The following is a 22,011-nucleotide window of genomic DNA, read 5'->3' on the forward strand; positions in this document are numbered from 1 at the left end:
GGCAAGAAGAGGGGTTTGAGTTGGAGCTTGACAGTTGAAAATTCGAACAAACTGCCGTGTTCTGGACTTTGTGAATATGATCGGGCTGATAGACCGGGGTACCCAGGTAGATTGAGTTGCAACCGTCGAAACTGGAGTTGATGAGAGGGTCGAACACCCCCGCACCTCCCTCCTTCCCCCCTCCCACCAGAAGGAGTCCTTTTCCAATGCAGGGAGAAACGCTAAACTAGAGCCAGAGTTTTTTTTTAAAAAAAACGTTTTTAAAAGTTGATAGATTAGAAAATGTTAGTCCAGGTTTTCGGTCAATAAAACCTAGGTTTTTTTACTTCATCAGCTCAGGACATGGGGGCATCAAACAATCTAGGAGGGGGTACAAATGTAGGCAGTGGTTTCGAATGTGTTCTTTGGCCCAACAGACGGACCTCTCTCTTGCTCGGGTTGAGTTGAGGAGCATTTCCAAACATGCAGAATTCCACTTTCCTGTAAATAGGTGATCAACTTGTTGCTAAAAGTGAAGTGGGGTCTCTATACTTAAATGCATGCTTGAGTATCATGAGCGTATTAAAGTGGGCTTGACACGAGTATATAATTCTGTATATTACGAAAACTTCAAACGGGATTCTCCTTCGGAATCAGCCAGAAGCCACCTGGTAACTGCTCAGTGTTTAGAATAGCGCTCTTTTTTTGTAGAGTGCAGCTGTCTGCGACCTGATGCACCCAGCGCTTTTCCGAACAGTGGATTAATTATCGGCCTATAGGCTTCAAGTCATGATAAAATCAGCCAGTTGCTATGTGACAATTTGAGGATTATAGGATTATAAACTAATCAGCAGGGTGTGATGTCAATAGTTTTATATTACAACTGGTTCATTGTGATGTCACAACGGTTCTAGGTGATATTAGCACAAATTGAAGACCCAACACAAAATAAAACGGTCGATTAGGTGCGGTCCTCAATATGCCGTAATATCACATTATATGATACCCAACCCACCACCCCTTCCTTCCCCCGCCCCACTCACCCACCTTACCCCTCCCACACTTGACAATCAGGGGGGGTGTCGCCCCTGACCCCTCTTACCTCCCTCTCCTCCAACCTTCCCCACCAAAAGCCTCTCTCATCACGGACTGATACGCATTCAAACACGCACACAATTACACTTAACCTCTCCCTGCCCCCCACCCCCAAACATAACACACACACACAAAATCAAAACCCTTACCTGGGCCCCAGCGACTTCTGGCTCCAGCGTGCTTGCCAGCCACTGACTCCGGGCGGTCTTTCTAAATCGGTCTTTGAAGAAATCGATTTTTACAAATCGATTTCGTCACTTAGTACCTTCACAACTGGAGCATTATAGTTTAATCAGACACGTATTATGTTAGAGCATTAGAATTAAAAAAAAAGTCAAATAAAAGGAAACGTAATGACATTGTGTGTATATGCCACGTAATAATACTAATATTTCTATTTCTAATGCCCATGTATGTTATTCATCCCATAAAAGGAATGGATCCCCTTCACCCGGCCATGCAGGGGGGGAATCCCCCCTTGACCCCACAGAGCCCCGTCCCGACCTTCTTCCCCACACTGGGCTCTATTCGGCTTCTATGGTGTCCTGCTTCTTCTGGGCTCTTCCTGCACTTCACTCCCCCTACATGCCCACTCCACATCCACTCAGTGCCGGCCCCTGACTAACCGCACCACCTTTGCAGCCCAGTGAAGACCCCCGATGTAAGTGCATTGAGGTCAATATCCTCACCGCAATGGTGGCACGGTAACATCATGTCACTGGATGAAATAGTCCCATGGCACAAACTATATATGCAAGTGCTGCTCTATTGACCCAATGGTGCTTACCAATACCTGTTTCTGGGTGTGAATTTGTTCTGTGTTGATCTGACTATGCAGTCTATGATTCCCTGCTGCACACTCTTCCTGCCTGGGGATCACTGATGCCCATTGGCAGAACACAGCAGAGTATCCAGCTGGAAAGAGGACACAGTAGGATGGGAAAGGATCAGGTGTACAGCATTGGCTCGGACCCCAATAGTTTGACCTAGAAGTACTGTTCTCGTTTCCCAATGTTAGTGAGAATACAAATAAAAACAAGTGACAGTCCACACTGCACTTAATTGTAAATACTGACAAACAATGGGAACAAAGCAGTCAAAAGCAATGATTAACAATATTGGGATGATGGCGGTAGTGGCAGTACGGCCGGTCAAGCTCACCTATGTTGCAGCAAGGCCATTAATTCAGCCATCCAATGAGAAAAAGGCTTGCTCAAGTGAACACGCTTTCTGATGGCAATTGTCCCCACGTCGGGAGGTGGGTACATGGCCGGTAACGGCCCACCAGCCTGAGCCAAGGCAGACCCGAGCAAAGCGAAGGCTTCGGCGAGGGCTGTGGGCTGTTACCGGCCATATCGCTCTACTCCTCTCCCTGCAAAAAGGGGATGCAAGCTATTCGCATCACAGGGTTCATCCGGGGTGTGAACGGTTTCTTTTGTTTCATAGAATTGCTGCGCGTATCGCGCAACGCAAACTCGATGAAGGAAAAAAAAAAGATAGACGCCACCACAGGAAAGGGGACCAAGTCCCTTTTCCATTTCTATGGTGGCGGCTGCAGGCGGAAGGAGTGCTGGGACCCGAGCCAAAGCTCCGGTCCAGCAGGTAAGTCGAAGGGGTGGAGAAAGAATATGTTTTGTTTTGGGGGGTGGGAGGAAGGGTGAGGAGGCAATAGGGAGAGGCTCCATGTTGCCTTACAACAATAAAAAAGAAGATAAGGACCGTGGGTGGATGAAAACAGCCAGCAGTACACTGTATTCTCACCCACTGTTCCAGCCACCCGATTGGCAGAGCGCCCTTCCTCAGATGTGAAAGGTGCATCATCCACTGAAACATAGGTAAGCTGTGGCAGCATGGCCCAACCATGCTTCTACGCATGTGCTCTCTGGGATATTCCTTATTCTGTTGCTGGTCAAGTGAAGACTAACCATGACTCTTACTAGGAGTTGTTGTAATGGTTCTACTTGTTGCTGGTCATGAAGGTGACCTGACATGTCTGTTACTGGACACTGTGAGGACTGGACAAGTCTGTTACTGAGCACTGAAGGCACTGAAGGCACCGAAGGCACTGACAGACCTCTTACTGGACATTTGGTGACTTCCCATACTTATACAAGACACTTAGGGTATGGGTCATGCTGGTTGCCGGAGAAAGGTAATTTCTGTAACTGGACATATCTAGAATGGTAATATCCATTACGGACCATTGTGAAAATAGCCTGAACTTCTGTTCCAGGACTTTAGAGATAAGCAATTCCATTACTGGCCACAAACAGAAAGCTTAAGTTTTACAGTTTGTCTAAATTAATAAATAACTTAGGGTACTCAACCGGCTGATTTTCTGCGGGAATGTCTCGATTTCATATGCTGTGCCCCGCGTCCCACACACAACCTGTCTGAGACAGGGTGGTGGAGGGGGAAGTCCAAACGTTGCTCCTCTACCATAGGATTACTGCCCCAAGCCCCCCCCCCAGCACGAGTTGCCACTATTTCCACTGGAAATTTCAAAGCGCAGGGAAACACTTTTGCTTCAGTGAAGCTCCGCTTGGTATCAACAAAGCATTATATTAAAGATTAGGGGTTGATGTCCTAAACACAGAAGTGAGTCGTCCCTGGGTAAGGACGATTGCCCCCTTAACAGTGTTTTAAATGGGCAGTGGGAGGGGTCAGAAATGTGAAGCGGACAACTTTATAAAAGGTTTTCAAGATTCACCATTTTATTAAATAAAAAGGTTGTGTACATGCCTCGCTATCCCTACCCTGACGAGGATTAGCCACCCTAAAAGAAACTAAAGGAAAGACTCTAACAAAGGATATCTGCCGCTCACACTTATACATTAAAAAAACCAGTAAGGAAATGCATGGCATTTTGACTCAACAAAATATAACTATTTGAAGTTGTAATATGACCACAGTTCCTTCTTATGATCTGGGTGAATTCCCCTTCCCCAGCTTCAAGACAGATTCTGTTCCACAGTTCAAAAATAAATAAGGAAATCCTAATTTGTAGCAAAGTTTCAACACCGTTCTTTGTAATGTTAACTTGACAACAGAAAGCTCCAACATTTCACTGATATACCAAAGTAGAATGTTCATTCTCTTCCTTGAATAAGAATGAACCTCAGAATTCTCTTCCTCAGGTGAGCAACAACAATTGTCTGTGTCAGAATGATTTACCACAATTGAATACTTGTAAAAAAATGTAACTCCTCTACAGCATGTGTACACGGTTCTTCCTTCTGCACCATAAACAAAAGGAATTGTCTCTGTTAAGACCACTTTATAACATTCCATTAACTTCCACCTGGAAGGTTAATTTCTTATGTTATTTGTGTATGTTTAAGGTAGTTCTATCAAAAAATATTATTAGTAATACTAATATTAACACAATTAATATTAGAATTAGAATTTAACCTCTTAAAACCCAAACCATAACAAATACTGAACTATAGCTGGGTAGATATGCAGTCAAGTTATTAAATACCAGACTGAGCCCAAACCCTGGTTTTGCCACTTAATGAAAGAATGTGTTCCTGAGTAAATCATTGAATCTGGCTGTGACTTATCTGCCAAAATTGGCAGTTGCTACAAGTGAACCCGTTTACAGCTTTTGGTATGAAAAAATCCTCCATCGTGGTTTACTGACCGGAAGAGTTTTAAATTATTAATAATGACCATTCATATAGTGCACACCACACATTTACTTATCTTCTTGCTGACAAGTGGAATCTTCCTTTAATGCTCCTACCACTGTTGCCCTGGAGAACCCAAGACTGTTGACACCAGTAGTGGTATTTTCAGTGAAGTCACTTCACGCGATGTCAATCAGGGATCGAAATTAAGATTGGATAAGCAGGAGCTAAAAGCAGCTCCTGGGTATCCAACATTAACCATAACCAGGAGCTACAAAGGCGGGATCAGAAGCAAATACTAAGCATTTTACAAAGTGAACTTCACCATAAGATACAAAAATATCATTGTATCTATTACGTATAACACCTTAAGCTTCAAATGTCGTATAGCTGTGTCTTAATGTTTATTTATATATTGTCCAAAATGCACAGAGTTAAATTCACATAGGTGTGTTTGTTTGGCATCACTTGGCCTGTTGGTGTCAGGCTAACCAAGTTCTTCTAGGCTACAAGCAGGAGCTAAATAGTTCCCAGCTCCCCTCCATTTCAAACCCGGCCAATATGCAAATTAGGATGTCTACATGTCTTTGGGCTCACCTGGACTTGGAAGTCGCAGGACATGCCATAAAGAGAAATCTAACATGACTTGCATGTCCTGTGTGCATAACAATGGATGGCTGGGGTGGGAACCATGGGTTAGGGAACAAACGATGCCATGTGGCAACGCACATGCCACAACCTTCTTCAAATGTGCCACCATGTGTAAATCATCCTGCAAATTCATGTTGTAAAGTTGGCCATCCTAAAATATAGGTGGCAAAATACTTGTAGTGGCTTTGAGTGCAGAACAGGTATCTAGATGCTGTGCAGGTACAATAGAACTTTTACTAACAACTCAAAACCCATTGTTAAACGTGCACTCGCCAGGCATGTGCCCAGCGGAAACCGTCACCAGAAAAAGCAATGTTCTTACCGGGGTAAAAAGGGTACCACTGCACTGGCGTCAACTCGCGGAAGAATTAGGGTCACCACTTCTGTGGAAATAAACAACAGCAAAACTGAGCGTCAGATCAGCGGTTATTACACATCTATGTACATCATGGGAATGTCATACAACATATGTATACACACACACACACAAATAATGTGCATACTCAAAGAAATAAGCCATGTAAAGTTACAAACATGAGAAGCAGTAACAGAGAGCCTGAAGAAAACAGCACCGCAACCACAGGCTGTGTCATTTATGGCACGATGGCTGTGCGAGTCATGCACTCGCATCAGACGTTTGCATTCAGCCAGCAGGACACAGTTTCGAACAATATCATGAAACACTAGGAAATGTATTATACCCAGTATTACAGCGCTTTGAAGCAGCTGGAATGTGGCACAATGCACTGCCTAAAATCATTATATCTGTGATAGAACACCATCTGTGAGGGTGGAATGGCCTAAGCTTTTGTGATCTTTAATATAAAAATTATGCAGGTAAATCTGTCTCTGGAAGTGGGGGTCTGCAAATCAGGCCCCCATCACAATGCTCCATGCTAAAAAGCATAGTGCACACACAAACCCTGCAGAGCCTGTAAGCTGACACCACTCAGAAGCTGCTTTGTGGTTTGTCTTCATGGCGGTTCCGAAGAGACATGTGCATTTCTGCCAGCAGCTGTCGGAACCAAAAGCCCAGCAGGCAGGACCTAACGTTTACCTTGTGGAATCATGGGACAGACTTTAGTTATACGATTGTGTGCCCCCAGAACCTGGTGGCAGATGAAAATCTAAATATAAACCATATCTGGTTTTGGCATGGTGGTGTTTTGGAATCCACAATTATCCAGACAAAATCAATTGGTGTCATGTTATTAGCAGCTTGGTTGATAGTGTCCTAGCAGGCACAGGCTTCTGTGTATTCACTGCCTGGGAGTGAGTTTTACAAAAAACAGGCCAGATCAGCTTTTCCCCAGCAAAAAGCTTTTGTCTTCCCTGGGAAAGTATTGTCACCTTCCAGGAAGACAGGAACTGCCCCCATGGGGCAGGGATAGGGACAGTGCTTCAAGGGACAGGCCAAAGGAAATCACATCAGGGTGGAAATTAACAGAGACTCTTTGTTGGAGGCAGACAGGAGAAGGGGGCGGAGTAGAGTCGCTTGGGAGAGGACTTTTTTAGTACGAGAAAGGTTCAGGCCACTTGGGATTTCCTACAGCTCTAACAACTTCCTGCACCTTACCCCACTTCTTGCAGACAAAGCACTCTGGTTATGACATCACCAGGCAGAAGATTCCAAACACATCAGCCTGAATTAGACCCCTTAAAGTGGGAAACACGGGAACAAATCTTCTCTAGCAGATTGCCTATTTGAGGGGTTGAGACCATCCCTTGTTGAATTATGTTTTGACTTTCGAATAAAGTTTACATTTGCAACTTTGTTGGGAGTACAGTATGTTCTAAATTGCTCTGCCATAGACGTGAAGGCATAGACCTCCAAGAAAAGGGCAAGAATGTTCCCTCAACCAAGCCAGAACAATATTTGGGGTGATGTGCTGGCTTGACAATGCCTTCTATAAGTTGAGACCACTAGTCCAGAGGAACGTGCTCACTGGAGGTGGCGGAACCCTACAAGTTCTCTCTAGAAATCCTCCGGGCTGGGAGGTGCAGAACAAAGGTTTTACCTTGGCCCCTGGAGATCCTGGACGGGTTCCCCAGCAACCAGAAGTCAAGAAACAGCTCTGAGCACCGTTTTCCAGCGTTGATCAGTTTACTGTCTACAGATCGACTGCTCATCACCATATAGTGATATCGTTGTAACCATATTTTCTGTAGTGTACAATGCTATGTGATGTCACTTCCTTTTTTGTCAACAGTGAAAGGCTGTGTTCCATCGCTTCCCGCGATATCACTTCGGGGTGGGGTCAAATGACATCACTTCCTGTGATGTCACCAGGGGTCAAGGGTCGTGTGATGCCACTTCCGCTACCCCTGGCATTTTGGTGAAATGACGTCCCTGGGCAACATGAACACAACCAAACGTATTGATTGCTTTCTGTGTAGCTAAGCACGTGGACTCTTTTCTATTCTCTACAGAATATATTTAAGCCCTGCTACAGAACAATTTTTTTTTAACTAATACAGTGAATGGGAACAGACGTAAAAAGTCATACGTGTTTCCAAGTGTCCATGGAAAGCAGTGCAGTCGAGAAAGTCATTGAATTCCTTGAACAAACACTGACCCCTCCCTCCCAACCCTTTACAAATGCCAACGCTGGTGTTTCCCTAGGTGGAGCCTGCTCCTCCCTCAGGGTGAAAGCAGTCATTAATTCCTACAAGGTCAGGTGTGTGACACAATAAGAGCTCCCAGCTCAGGTTGCCCCGAACTGAAGATGATCGGATGCGTTGCCCTACATCCATGCACGCAGCTTGCACCGTGCCCTCTGAGCCATCAAGCCACACATGCCCCGGGGCAAGAGGCATTGTGGCACCACCGCTGCTGGATGTGAGCTTTGCAAATGCCATATAAATGCCGTGGAATAGGACGAGGCTGTGATCTTGCGCAATATTCCAATATCCATGGGTGCCAATGTTCGGCTTCTGCTACGGGGGCTGGGGGAGGGTGGGTGGCAGGGTTCAGAAATTCCCACACCTAGCAAAGCCAGAGAGCCGTACCTGTCCCCAGGTCGAAACATATAACATCTCAGCAACAGGCAGCTAAACCTCCGAGGTCTGCTATAGGGTTTCTCCCTGAACGTTGAAAGAGTTCAACACCTGAAGCAGATCCATGAAATTGCTCATATCACTACATAATAATGTACATGACTTAAAAGCCATTAGCGCAGGGGTCCGCACGCTTTTGCTCTTCAGACTACAACTTCCTTGATCACTGACCATTGACTATGCTGGCTAGGGCTGGTGGGAGTTGTAGTCCAAAACATCTGGAGAGCCAAAGGTTGAAGAGCCCTAAGAGCAGCCTTGACACTGTGCAGTCTCGTGTAGGATGAACAGTCAGAAATTGAAAACTGCTGTCATCGCTATGGTGCAAAGTGAGGCTTCTGGCTCTATTGCTAAAGAAGGGGGCAGTTTCCCCCGCTGTCCCTGTGTATTTGGTGCCAATGTTAATATTGATCGATTACTTTAAGGACAGGCTCCTGGTGTGAGGTACAATGGTCACACCTCGGCTTGCTACTACCTCCTCCCCAATTTCCTCTATGGTAGCTCAAACTGCGTATTCATTAGGAAGGCTTTTCAGAGCCAAGATGCCTTTTTGGTGGACGTCGCGTTCTATACATCCAAGTAACATAACATGGTGGCATGATACATGGACATGTGAGTACCCCGACCTCCTATTTGTGCCGTCACTAGGCCACACCCGATTTCAGACCAAGGCTCACATCCACCAAGAGATGAAGGATCAAGGCAGGTCTTGACACTGGCGGTGGAGGCTGGGACAGCTTGGGTGCCTTTGCAACCATCAGTGTTGGAGAGGGTTTCTGGGAGGAATAAAAACAAATATAATCAAGAGTCCATCGTGTGACATCAAGTGTTGATATCGATGATTAATTATTATTGTCGACGCAAGTGCTTAAGTTTCGGTGTGTAGGCACCCAAACTTAAGCGGCCCAGCCTTCATCAGGAAGAAAAACTAAATTGAAAGGGGGAAAATGACTAATCAATGTAGGTCTCTGCATCCCTCCCTTTTGACAATTTCAGTTCCTAAAGGGAAGCTCACGACCATGTCAAATGTCACCTTGCTTGCCAAGCCCATCCTCCAATGAAAGCAGAACGAGGCATTTCGTCCTTGCACTCACCCAGCTGGCATCATGCCAGCAATGAAAAAAAATCAGATTCATACAGTGCGAGAGTGAACAATACAGCAGAGTGTGACCCAACGACTGCAGCCGGAAATGCCTTAACAATGCCTTCACAAATGCGACATCTATTGGTCCTTTCAATGCTTGTTCAAGGATATGTTACTGCCTCTTACGCACATCTGCCAATGAGATGGGCTTTAAGTGCCTTGTTGGGACTGGTCGTTTCTCAGTGTACCCGCCGGGTATGTATATCACAGCCTGGATGTATGATTGCAAGGGTTCGAGAACAGAATTTGTCCAATGACTGGGGATGACTCTGTGTGAAATGAACCGCAATGTGCCACAGACTGTGTCCTGTTGGATAATGCATGCAGGCATGGCATCAAGGCCTTTCAACCATTTCAGTTGAAAGAGGTCTCGAGCCACGGAGGATCCCCCATCAACTTCCCCCAGGCTGCCAATCAGCAGTCTTATAACACAGAAATATCTTCCTTTTACATTACTTTTGTTCTGGGGCTTTCAATGTGCCCTTTGCAGCGCTCCCTTATAATCAGCGTTTTCTGGAGCCCATCCGGCCGTCACTTCCCTGAGGGTATACAAATGTGTCATAAGTCATAACTGCATTGCCTTTTAACACTGGTTCCTCCACATCAGCTACCTGCTGATAAAAAGAGGATCTAATAGCTTTTCAGAGGGCATTTAATGTTTCAGCTCCCTGCCGGCTGGCCGTTTCATAATAATTGTCGGCTCTTAACCCCCGGTTGTATTTCTTTGTCTCCATTATAATGTTTGCTTTCCACGGGTCCCTCAGACTGTTTTTCTAAGCAAGGGTGTCCCCCAACCATCATGGTAAGATATAGTACCAATGGCTCTAGAAAGCAGGGTGACAAAGTAAATGAGACTTCAAAAACTGAAACAGAGCCCCAGCCAAATCACATTCACACACCGCACACCAATAACAAACTAACACTTGACCAAGACATGTATCCAACCAGCGACTGTATTCACGTGATTCTGGAACTGGTGGGGACCCGGCTCCAAGTCTGGAATGGGATTAGCAGTTTGCTTGCCTTGCATCTAACCAATATTAGAAGACTGAACTTCAACATCTTGTCTAATTCGAGGTTTGACGGATGTTTCTAATAGACTAGAGATATCTCTTGATTCTATAAAGCAGTGCTGGGCAACCAACGACCGTCCAGATTGAGTTGGTCCACGACTCTCATGATTCCTCACCATTGAATATGCTGGCTAGGGCTGAAGGAGTTGTAGGCCCAAACATCTGGAGGGCCAGCATTCCGCCCACCATTGCTATAAAGGCATCACAGCTCGCATTACAGAGAGTACAGCCACGGGCTATCGATGATGCAATATTTGCGGTCTAACTTTACGACCGCTGCACCAAGCTCATAAAAAACAAAGATACTAAGTTTATATTGAGGTATAAATGAGGTGTGTCTCTGCTAATTGGCCTACCCACAATGCAATCGTGAAGCATTGTACACTGTAACCACATCTGTAACCATTTTCATAAGTACAAGAGCCTAGATGCCTCCGGGTTTGGTGCGCTATATAAGTGTCAAAATAAATAAATAAGTCTATGGCAGGGGTCTGCAACTTTTGGCTCTCTCAATGTTTTGGAGTGCAACTTCTATTGCCTTACAAATGCACAATAAATCATTAAATACATAAATCAGCCCTATCCAGTGTATTCATTGGTGAGAGGTCATGTGGGTCATATTCAAGAACATCTGGAGAGCCACGCTCTGTAATTGTAATGTAATGTAATTGGTTATTTATAACGCGGACCCGGGGATCGAACCTGTGAAGACCTCTGACTCATAGCTCATGTCAGTGCTGGTGTTGATGGAGTTGGTGTACACATCATGTATTGGAGTGGACTGGACACAAGAGTAGATTGGTTTATATGACTGCATCGATGGCTTTGTAATGTCTTGCTGACTATTCTCCCTGGCCACAAGGCACTTCTGTCGCCACCCATCACTGGGCACCACCTGATGATGTAATTAAGCTCTGTCCTAGCTTCTCAGCAAATGAACAAAGGAAGAGTCAAGATATCCAATTAGAAGGCTCAAATCTTACGTACACCAGTGAAGTAGTCAGAAGGATGTGGTCAGCTGTTCCAGTGCTCGTGTGAGTAATACCGGCTGTGAACGCGCACCAAATGGGGATATAGTGTCTGGAATCAGTGATGCGCTGGTGGTGAGCTAGTGACTCAGAGAAGTGTCTGGTGGACTCCAGACAATGACGGATCGAGACATCAGTCGCATTGGGTGCGCACACCTGGAGTCAACGGGGTCAGTATTAGGAATGTCTATGCACAGCGCAAGGTGTTCTTTTTCCGCCCCTTCTCTTGAGCCATGGTTATGGTTTGTAAGGTTTGTAAGGTAAAGTTGCCACCCTCTTTTGGTGGTTGCCTCGAGGGCACCCGGGATATGTTTCTTTGGAACCACTACCCATAGATTCAAGGGCCACGTGTCCATCTATCTCGCTGCCTTCGACCTTGCAGAAGGTGCTGCTAGTCCTCCAGAGGCGGACGGGCTATCTCATTACTAGGACCAGTGTTGCGAATCACCCTACCCATTGTTTCAAGCAATTAACATAGGTCACCAGACGCTCTGCACCCCGGTTCCTCATTGGGTCTTCCACGGTCTCTTTCCAGGGCAGGTTAAGAACCTCGGAGAAGACACTGTGTGCAATTGGCAAGTTGCTCCCTAGCATTCGCTTTTGGAAATGGTGAGCTGTGTAGCCAGGGAGGGCATTCGCCTACACGATCATTCCAGATAAGGCTTCAATCAATGAAAAACGGTTTCCTATGGATTACAGCACTTCAAATCAAAGTGTCAACCCTAGGATTTCTTTTAGATCAGGGACATGTAGCAGAGTAAAATGAAGTGACATAGCCACAATCACACAGTGCGCTGAACTCCGGTCTGCTGAATCCAAACATGAGAAGTGACTCGCTACACACCAGGTTCTCCGTATTAATTGGATATAGGCACACCATTTCACAAAAAGTGATCAACTACAAACGTATCACTTTGGAAGGGCGCACAACAGCATGCATGCATTTGGAGTGCAGGGCCAAGATACAACCTTTATACATTAATTAACTAACGAACCTCAAAAAGGAAGAACAAATTAATAACCAGGTCACCTGGATGCACAGGTTGAAAAGCATTGTGCCAAGAGGTACAAATGAAGAAGGTGGTACACAATTAGAAGTGAGTATATTTATTTATTTATTTGCATTTTAAAGTGCTCACACAACCCAGGGGCATCTAGACGCTGTTAAAGGAATATGTTTCTTAGTTGCGTATTTATAACACGCTTAATACCCAAAGGTTCCTAAGCGTGGACCCGGGGATCGACCCTGTGTTGTTTAGTGTCGTCTTGTTTCCAGGGCGTGCACGTTGCCGCTGAGCTAGCCCCCCGGGACATTTAAAACATTTTTTTTTTTTTAAAAAGAGTAGCAGGAATTTTTCTTTTTAAAATTGTGTATGGAAGTCAGGTACCCCATTGATCAAAGGAATTACCAGAAAAGTTTGTTTGTTAAGATCATGTTTTTCTTTAATTTACTTGTATCATTCTTGTGATTAGTAAGCTAGGGGAAGCATAGCCAACATTTTAAGTTTAGCCCACAGATATACAGTGTTGTGTTACAAGGTTTCTATACTTATTTTATTTATTTATTTATTTTGACATTTGTGACAATGCCCAGACCCCAGGGTATCACAGCGTTGGGTACATAGTAGGTAGTATATTGAAAAATGAGGGATCATAAAGACAATAGATGAGGAAGTCACTACAGCAACTGAGTCATTTATCGAACAAGATTTTGATGAATTTCTTGAAGGAGGTGTATGATTGTTCATTACTGATGTGAACTGGTAAGGAATCCCAAAGCGCCGGGGCTGTGACGCAAAAGCTGATTCCTCAGACCCTCAGACTCTATTGTTCTTAAAGCGGGGGGCGGAGGGTGTTTTTAGCCGTGTGCTGGAGCCGGATCTTAGCGCCCGTGCCCTTTTGAGAAACGCAGGTGTTGAGGTAGAGGGGGGCCTCTTTATAGATGCAATGGTGGGCGATGGATAGAGTTGCGAGGTCCACCCGTGCTTTGATTGGTAGCCAGTGGGATTCACGTCTGGGTGCTGTGATATGCTCTGATCGTTTTTAGGCCCAGGCCCGCTCGCAGTGCCTCGTTTTCTAATAGTTGTAGTTTGGGCATATTGGCAGCAGTGGTGCCCATAAGCAGGACATTGCAATAGTCTAGTTTTGTGAGGATCAATGCTCGAGCGAGACAGTTGCTTGGCGAGAGGAATTGTCTACTCGGTGAAATGAGCCTTGCAGTGTAGGCTGTGGAGGATGCTAAGGCATTGATATGCTTGGTCATGGATAGGTCAGATTTCAAGTGGACCCCTAGTGTCTTGATATGCTTCGAGACGGGGATGGTCATGTCGTCAATGCAAAAGGATACGAAGGAGGCGTCCAGGTGTCTGACGCCCCCACAATGAGGCTCTCAGTTTTGTTGTCTACGCATAAATATGGGCAGCCATCCAGTTTTGAATTGTGCTGTAAACTGAGTTGACAGTGGCAGAGTCTCTAGCATCATCACCTGTGATGGGGATGAGTATTTGCGTGTCATCCGCAAAGTTGGTGTAGATGATATTGCTGGCATACAGGAGATCGAAGAGGGGCTTTGTGTAGGAGTTGTAGAGATTGGGTGAAAGACGGGATCCCAGAGGGACACCTAGAGGGGCAGGGATAGGGTTGGCAGCGGCATCACCAATGAAGACTCTGGTGGTGAGTTCACGGAGGAAGGATCTGATCCAGGCCGTGGCCTGAGGAGAGAAATTGAATTTATTGCTGAGGTGTTGGCACGGGATGTTGGGGTGGTCTGACAGGTCTAATAGCAGGAGGATAGCCAAGTTACCAGAGTCGCAGATATTGTCCATTTGGATTTTTGGGTCCAGCAGGGCAGTTTCAGTGCTATGCTTGGGACGGAATGCCGACTGTCTATTGCCGACCAGGTGGTTCTGTTCCAAGAATAGTTGGAATTCTGCATAAGCAAGGTGGTCCAGGATTTTCAGTAGGAAAGGTACAAAGGTGATGGGGCGGTAGTTAGTGGGGTCTAGTAAGGGTTTCTTAAGGAGTGGTAAGATCCAAGCAGATTTTATGCTGGGAGGTACAGTACTGGTAGAGTAGGAGGCGTTGGCAAACTCAGTGATAATAGGTGCTAATGTAGGGGCACATAACTTCATAATGTGGGCAGGGCGAGAGTCACCTTTGAAGTTAGTGGATTTTAGTGCTTGAATGGTGGTGAGCACTAGTTCTGGCGTGACATTGCAAAATGTAAAAGGGGGGGCAGCAGGGTGTTTGTCCCATGGGACTGTGTGCGAGGGAGAGACTATGCGGCGTTGGCAGCCCGCAGTGTCTTTTTTACATTAATCTTGAGTAGTAGGGAGGAGATTTTGTGCGGCAAGGCATCTTGTATTGTGGTGCACCAGGCTTTGTCTGCCTGGGATCCGGCAATGGGCGGGATGGGAGTGTGCAACTCTCTAAGGATAGAGGATCCTTATTTTGTAATGGAGCTAGCATTGGTTAGTCTAACATTGTGGCAGTTTGATTTGCTCCCTGCTATTGCTTTCCTATAGGCCCGGGTTGTCATTGCGAGGGCTGTGCAGTTGCTGGGTGAGGGATGTTTATTGGGTAAATGCTCGAGGGAGCTTTTGATTCCGCGTAGGGTCACCAGGTCTTCAGAAAACCAGGTATTATTGGGCTCGTGAGGTTTGGGGATTTTGGTTTTTACTGGGGCATGCTGGGCGGGAGATTGAAGCAGGCATGCATGGAGTTGGTTGGCCAGGTCTATAGGGGATTGAGGTAGTGCTTGGGTGTTTGGACTGAGCGTTGCTAGGAGGGTAGGCCTTAGAGAATGGTGCATCAAGTTGCGGGTATTTGGCTGATAGCAGGGTTTTTCTGAGGTTTAGCTAGGACCAGAATAAAATGTACGAGGAAGTGGTTGGACCAGGGGGCTTGTTCAGTGGCTGAGATGTTGATAGTTGCATTGGCAGTAAGGATCCAGTCTAAGGTGCGACCTTTGTAATGTGTGGGTGCATCTTTCAGGTGGTTGAAATTCATATCTTTGGGAGCTGTTGTAAGTGTGGTGGCTTTGGGGTCTGGGGCATCAGTGTAGCCTAGGTTGAGATTGCCTAGAATAATGCATTTGGCTCAGGGTTTCATGACCGGAGCGATCAAGAGTGGGATGTCAAGGTCGGGATGACTGGCACCTGGTTGTCTGTGGATAAGGAGAATGTTGAAGGTGGTTTGGGGGTCAAGTTGGTATTTGTTTATTAGATCTTCCCCCACTAGAGATACAAACTTCACTGACCGTCTGTAACGTGACCATGTAAGGGAGTCTGTACACCCAAGCCTGACTGCTGTCGCTCAGTGATCTTGAGTAAGGAGAAGTTGTTCGTTGCTGCAGAGCTCAGGGTTTCTGCGCTGGGGGCTGCATGTTACATGCATGTTACCTGGCACTCAGAAAGAGGGCCTAGTAGAGGGACCCTCTGATCATGTGTTCTCTGACAGTGACGTTGCTGCGGAGCTCAGGGTTTCTGCGCTGGGGGCTGCATGTTACATGCATGTTACCTGACTCTCAGAAAGAGGGTCTAGTAGAGGCCCCCTCTGATCATGTGTTCTCTGACAGTGACGTTGCTGCGGAGCTCAGGGTTTCTGCGCTGGGGGCTGCATGTTACATGCATGTTACCTGACTCTCAGAAAGAGGGTCTAGTAGAGGCCCCCTCTGATCATGTGTTCTTTGACAGTGACGTTGCTGCGGAGCTCAGGGTTTCTGCGCTGGGGGCTGCATGTTACATGCATGTTACCTGGCACTCAGAAAGAGGGTCTAGTAGAGGGACCCTCTGATCATGTGTTCTCTGACAGTGACGTTGCTGCGGAGCTCAGGGTTTCTGCGCTGGGGGCTGCATGTTACATGCATGTTACCTGGCACTCAGAAAGAGGGTCTAGTAGAGGGACCCTCTGATCATGTGTTCTCTGACAGTGACGTTGCTGCGGAGCTCAGGGTTTCTGCGCTGGGGGTTGCATGTTACATGCATGTTACCTGGCACTCAGAAAGAGGGTCTAGTAGAGGGACCCTCTGATCATGTGTTCTCTGACAGTGACGTTGCTGCAGAGCTCAGGGTGTCGGTGCTGGGGGCTGCATGTTACACGAGTGTACCACGTAAGGCAACGGAATGCGTGTTGCTTGTATAGTGCTTTATGCCACAGTAAGTCCACCTCACAGCACTGTGGTGGAGCTCATAATTAGTATGTACGTTTTCCACCCCGAAAATCCGCCCCCCCCAACACCCTCAAGCTCCAAAACTCTATAAACAACCCCCCCCCCCTTTCATCGGATCATCTCAAAGAGAAATGGGGGTGGCTCAATACGGCCCCAGGCCTTTTACGCGGCCCAGCAGACATGTGTGAGCTCACGTGCGGTTTCGAACCGTGAAAAAGGATTTCAGTGCATTTTTGAAAGCTTACAAAAGGAGACTGAGTCCAACAAAGGACGTGCACGAGCCGGGCGTGACCTCGGTTTAAGTTTCAGATTTCGGAGACGGGCTTTATCGAGCAGAGACTGGAAAGCGTCCCTTCTATTCCGAGTAAGGACTTGGAGTCTGACTGGCACCAGGCTCCCGGCTTCCATGAAGATGTGGTCATTTCGGAAGAACGGATTAGAAGCATCCAAACTAGTAAACGCATGAATGTATGAATACATGAATGGCCTGCAAATTCCAAGGCGCCTGCCGACAATTCAATTTCTCAACCCAGGTGCCCACTGTGTATAAGTGATCACAAATCTCAACTTCGGAGCCCCCAAACAACACCACAGCTTGCCACTTTACCACCAGTCACTCATTTCCCTGCAATAGCCGTCGATATAGCATAGCGCCACGACCTCCGCGGCACAAAGTGTGCACTACAATATTAGCATAAACGAATATGCTCAGTGTTCGATAGCTTGTGAATGTGAGCAGGAACTCGTTCCAGAGGCCTGGACCCTGAGGAGCAAATCACCGAGCCCCTTTACAAGACAGAAATAAGCTCAGGACCTCTGGGAGGATTACAGGTCTGGTCCCAGTGTTGGCCTCGGCCATTACCGCTAAATATTCAAGTGAAGATTTTGCAGAATGGGAATTGGGAGACTTGTATGCACCGATGTGAGAGTTCGGAAAGGGAACGCAGACTTTCAAGTTATTCAAGGTGTTCTCCAAATTAGACAAGGCAGCATTTCCGCACCTACTCCCAGGGAGGCTGAAAGGTGTAGATTTTCTTTTGTGCTCAGATGTAAATTGACACGTACTCATGTATTAAAGAAGTGCTGGCACACCGAATCTCCTACCCCTGAAACAGTAGCGCCAATCTCTGTTTCAGCGACGGGATTTCCTTTTCATCGTTATTGGATCGATAACAATTGTTTTCACATTGGGAACATGGTTTTACATAAAGCATTGGATACGTGTTTTATGTAGTCATTAGTAAATGTCAAGGAACACGTGATTGGCCTCTATTAAAGGCGGGGTCTTCAGTATTTGGGGACTGCTTCGGCCTATCTGGAAGCTGAAGGGAGGGGTGGGATGTCAGCCAGTCCGAAATAGGAACATATCCTCTCGTACTCCAGACGTTTTAGACAACAACTCCCATCTCCCATCTGGCACTGTAAATAGGGCGTGATCATGGGTAGCATTCCAATATATTTATTTAGCATTTTTAAAGCGCGCACACATCGAGGCACTGTTACATGAATGTTATATTTTTTTTTTTAGTTGCGTAATTCTTTTTGTTTTAGTTACGTATTTATAATGCTCTTAACCACCCAGAGATTTCGAAGCGCAGACCCGGGGATCGAACCTGTGTTGCTGCAGATCCCTGCATCTAACTCCCAAGGAATAAATGCATCCTCGGGACCTTGTCCCCGAGCTGATCCTCGGTCACACAGCTTAACAGGGGACACGCCTGAATCATAAGAGTCCCAAGGGTTCCTGGCTTTGCCGCCTTCTTTGCAGTCTAATGTATGCACGGTCTTGTTGGGAGGCCAACGGAGAGTGGGCACAAGCACACTAAGACGGGTGATGAGGCTGGTTGATGGCGCTACACTGCTCCTCAGCTAGGTTTGCGCTGCTGGACTCACTGTCCCTAAACAGGGCCTTTCCTAACATGTGTAGCCCTTACTCCTATCACTGCTGGACTCACTGTCCCTAAACAGTTCCTTTCCTAACATGTGTAGCCCTCACTCCTATCACTGCTGGACTCACTGTCCCTAAACAGTGCCTTTCCTAACATGTGCAGCCCTCACTCCTATCACTGCTGGACTCACTGTCCCTAAACAGTGCCTTTCCTAACATGTGTAGCCCTCACTCCTATCACTGCTGGACTCACTGTCCCCAAACAGGGCCTTTCCTAACATGTGTAGCCCTTACTCCTATCACTGCTGGACTCACTGTCCCTAAACAGGGCCTTTCCTAACATGTGTAGCCCTCACTCCTATCACTGCTGGACTCACTGTCCCCAAACAGGGCCTTTCCTAACATGTGTAGCCCTTACTCCTATCACTGCTGGACTCACTGTCCCTAAACAGTTCCTTTCCTAACATGTGTAGCCCTCACTCCTATCACTGCTGGACTCACTGTCCCCAAACAGTGCCTTTCCTAACATGTGTAGCCCTCACTCCTATCACTGCTGGACTCACTGCCCCTAAACAGTGCCTTTCCTAACACGTGTAGCCCTCACTCTAGTCACTTTTGCACTAACAGTGACTTTCCGTTCCCAGCATGCGAAGACGTTTTACCCTTGTCACCTTTTGACTCCCTTAATTTCACATTGGGGCGTGGTGAGAAAAATAAGAATAACACAGTGTGCGTGTGAAGTAAAATGGTTTCATTGTAAGATCACAATCTGCCCCCTCGCCTTTCCCCAAGATCGTAAGCACTTAAGACGAGGAAGAGAGCTGGTTTCAAGGGCCACTTCCTTACCTTGTCTCTCCTGTCCCAGACAGACATCAGCTCGGGTGAGCAGCAGGGCTGGCAGCCACGTGGAAGAGCCGGCTCCCGTTCTCACGCACCCGACAAGCCCCAGTGAGAAAGAAAGGGCCCAAGAAACCATTACCCATCCAAGAGCACAGAGGGTTGAGCGCCTGCTGCAGAGACCTGTCTGCAACATGCATTTCACTGACGTGATCACAGGGCCGACTCCGCCTTTCATCCTTTTGCCTTTCATGGAATAACATAAAGACATGCTAGCCCAGTGAGTACAGCTCTAGCCTGACAGATCTGTGTACAACTTCCAGTCGCGATTAAGAATCCGGATAGGGTTGACTCAGCCTTTCACCAAGGTTGATAAAATGAGTGACATTCAATTATCTAATAAAACGTATTGCAGTGCTTAGAAGGGAAGGGGTATTAAGGCCTGCGTAAAAAGGGGAGCTAATTCCCACCATGGTATTGGGTAAGAAAGCCAACATCAAGTTAGCGCTAAGAAACAAACGAGTCTGTCTTGTACACTATACAGACAATGATCGTTCTTAGCAACAGCCGGGGTCTGCTGGCTCAGAAAATCTCCTCTACTGCTCGCAGCCACTCCCTCTGCCTTTGGCAGGCCTGAATATCCGGAAAGGTAGCTTAGTGGGTTCAGCAACTACAAAGATCCAATCTGGTTTCCAAATCTTGGAAAGAATGACTCAGGCTTTCGTTCTTCTGTGGTTGATAATAGGAGTACCACTAACTTCTCCAATCAAAGCATACATTATTTAAACGTCAAAAAGAAAAACAAGCATTGGCAATGCCAACAGTTTGTGTCGGCATGGGCAAGGCGTTTGCCTGGCACTGCCGGAGAGGTATTAACTGGCCATCAATGGTAGCAGCTGCAAAATGGTGCGAGGGCCTGGGCATCTAATATCAGTGCCTGGCAAATGCCCAATACTTATACACAGGCCAGGACTGTTGGCTTTGCAAATGCTTATTGGGCGGCAGGAAGCAGATGGCAATGGCCATAGGGATGACCATGGCCACGGGCAGTCAATGGATCACCAAAAAACACCCATAAGCCACCTGTCCCTCCTCACATTCCATCTTCCGCGTGTCTGTTCACCAGTGCAATAGTTTTGGTTTATCGGTGGCATTTAAGCGCCATCTAATTGCCAAAACTAAAAAAGGCAGATAAGAAATATGAATCGAATTCCATTAATTTTTAACCCGGAAGTACTTTGCTATAAGGAGTTGTGTGTTCGTTGATGGATATCCCGAAATCTTATGTTGAAAGTGTGAGCCGTGGCAAGGTCCTTGTGGGCTGGTGCAGGCCATAGGTTTTGTACATGTTGATGGGGGTCCGAATATCGATGCCTACGAACAAGGGGGGGCAAATTTAGATTTTCCCTATGGGGGCGGAACCAACTTTTGCTTTTCCCTGCAGGGGGCAGATATACCCACACTAAGTAACGCAAGGTAGCTGTACCCACCCCAAGATCGAAGCACCTTTTACAGAACATGCATCTGTAGGAATTGGAGAAAAAAAAGCCATAGGATTTACAGGCCAGGGTAAACAGGGGTCAAGTCCGAAAAAGAAAAAAAAAGTGGGGGGACTCATTAACATACCAATTGAATGAGGCCTCACCAGAAATTAGCATATCAAGGTGCCCTCTGAAAAAAAAGTGGGGGGACTCCGTCTAACCGCATGTACTCTCGCTTGAGCCCTCGGTGTAAACTTACAGTATCTCAGCTACAGTCGCCTAACCTGCTCAGCTGCTCATTCTGCTTTAGGATTCCCTACTTCTCCCTGCAAACAGATTTGGCTCTACCCTCCCCAAACCCAAAATTAAGGCTGAGGGGACTCATTGATGGGGGCCTTCCCATTTTGAAGTGAGCAGCAGTTGGTAATTTTGCAAGATGACTGCCATCACTTCACCAAACCTGAGCCCAGCAACAGAGGAGCCAGAAACCCTGCCTCACACTCCAACTTTGGTTGCAGAACCTCAACGGGTAAGATGACACTCCTGCACCAGTTGTTTAATGAGAGGGAATTTTTAAATTCGGCAGGAAAAAAAACAAACAGTCTTTTTGTTAGACAACCTACAAAAAGTGAAATTATGACATAGCACCAGTGTTTATGCAGGATAGCAGTTCCGTCCGGGAAATATTGCGCAGGAACACAGGGGAATGATGGGGGGGATGGAGGGTCTGTCGTGGTAGTCCTTTTGTGTTTGTGGCCATCCTGGTTATTATGTTTAAAATGTGGTCACCCTAAGGCTAGAGACCCGACATTCCACGCACAGATTTAAAGGCAATATCCTTGCAATGTCGAAAAACGTAAGGATCCAAGTGTGACACAATTGAATCGGGATAATGAGGTGGTTTAGAAGAAGGTTGCCGACTATTTCTATGTGTTTACATTTATTTAGAAACAGTGTTCTAGAGCATAAACATAACATTCAC

The 22,011-nt window shown here is 46.5% G+C and overlaps 1 protein-coding gene across 5 annotated transcripts in view; it reads right to left on the reverse strand.

Moving 5' to 3' along the window:
- FHL3 (four and a half LIM domains 3) overlaps positions 1 to 22,011 on the reverse strand; it is a gene marked incomplete at its 3' end in the record, with an annotated part of 254,792 nt that overhangs the window by 137,256 nt on the left and 95,525 nt on the right. For all 5 annotated transcript variants that reach the window (XM_069622668.1, XM_069622665.1, XM_069622669.1 and 2 more), the window contains 1 exon segment: positions 5,677 to 5,737.

The sequence above is a fragment of the Ambystoma mexicanum genome, chromosome 11 (genome assembly GCF_040938575.1).
Source record: "Ambystoma mexicanum isolate Mex_15411 chromosome 11, UKY_AmexF1_1, whole genome shotgun sequence".
In the NCBI taxonomy this organism is placed as follows: Eukaryota; Metazoa; Chordata; class Amphibia; order Caudata; family Ambystomatidae; genus Ambystoma; species Ambystoma mexicanum.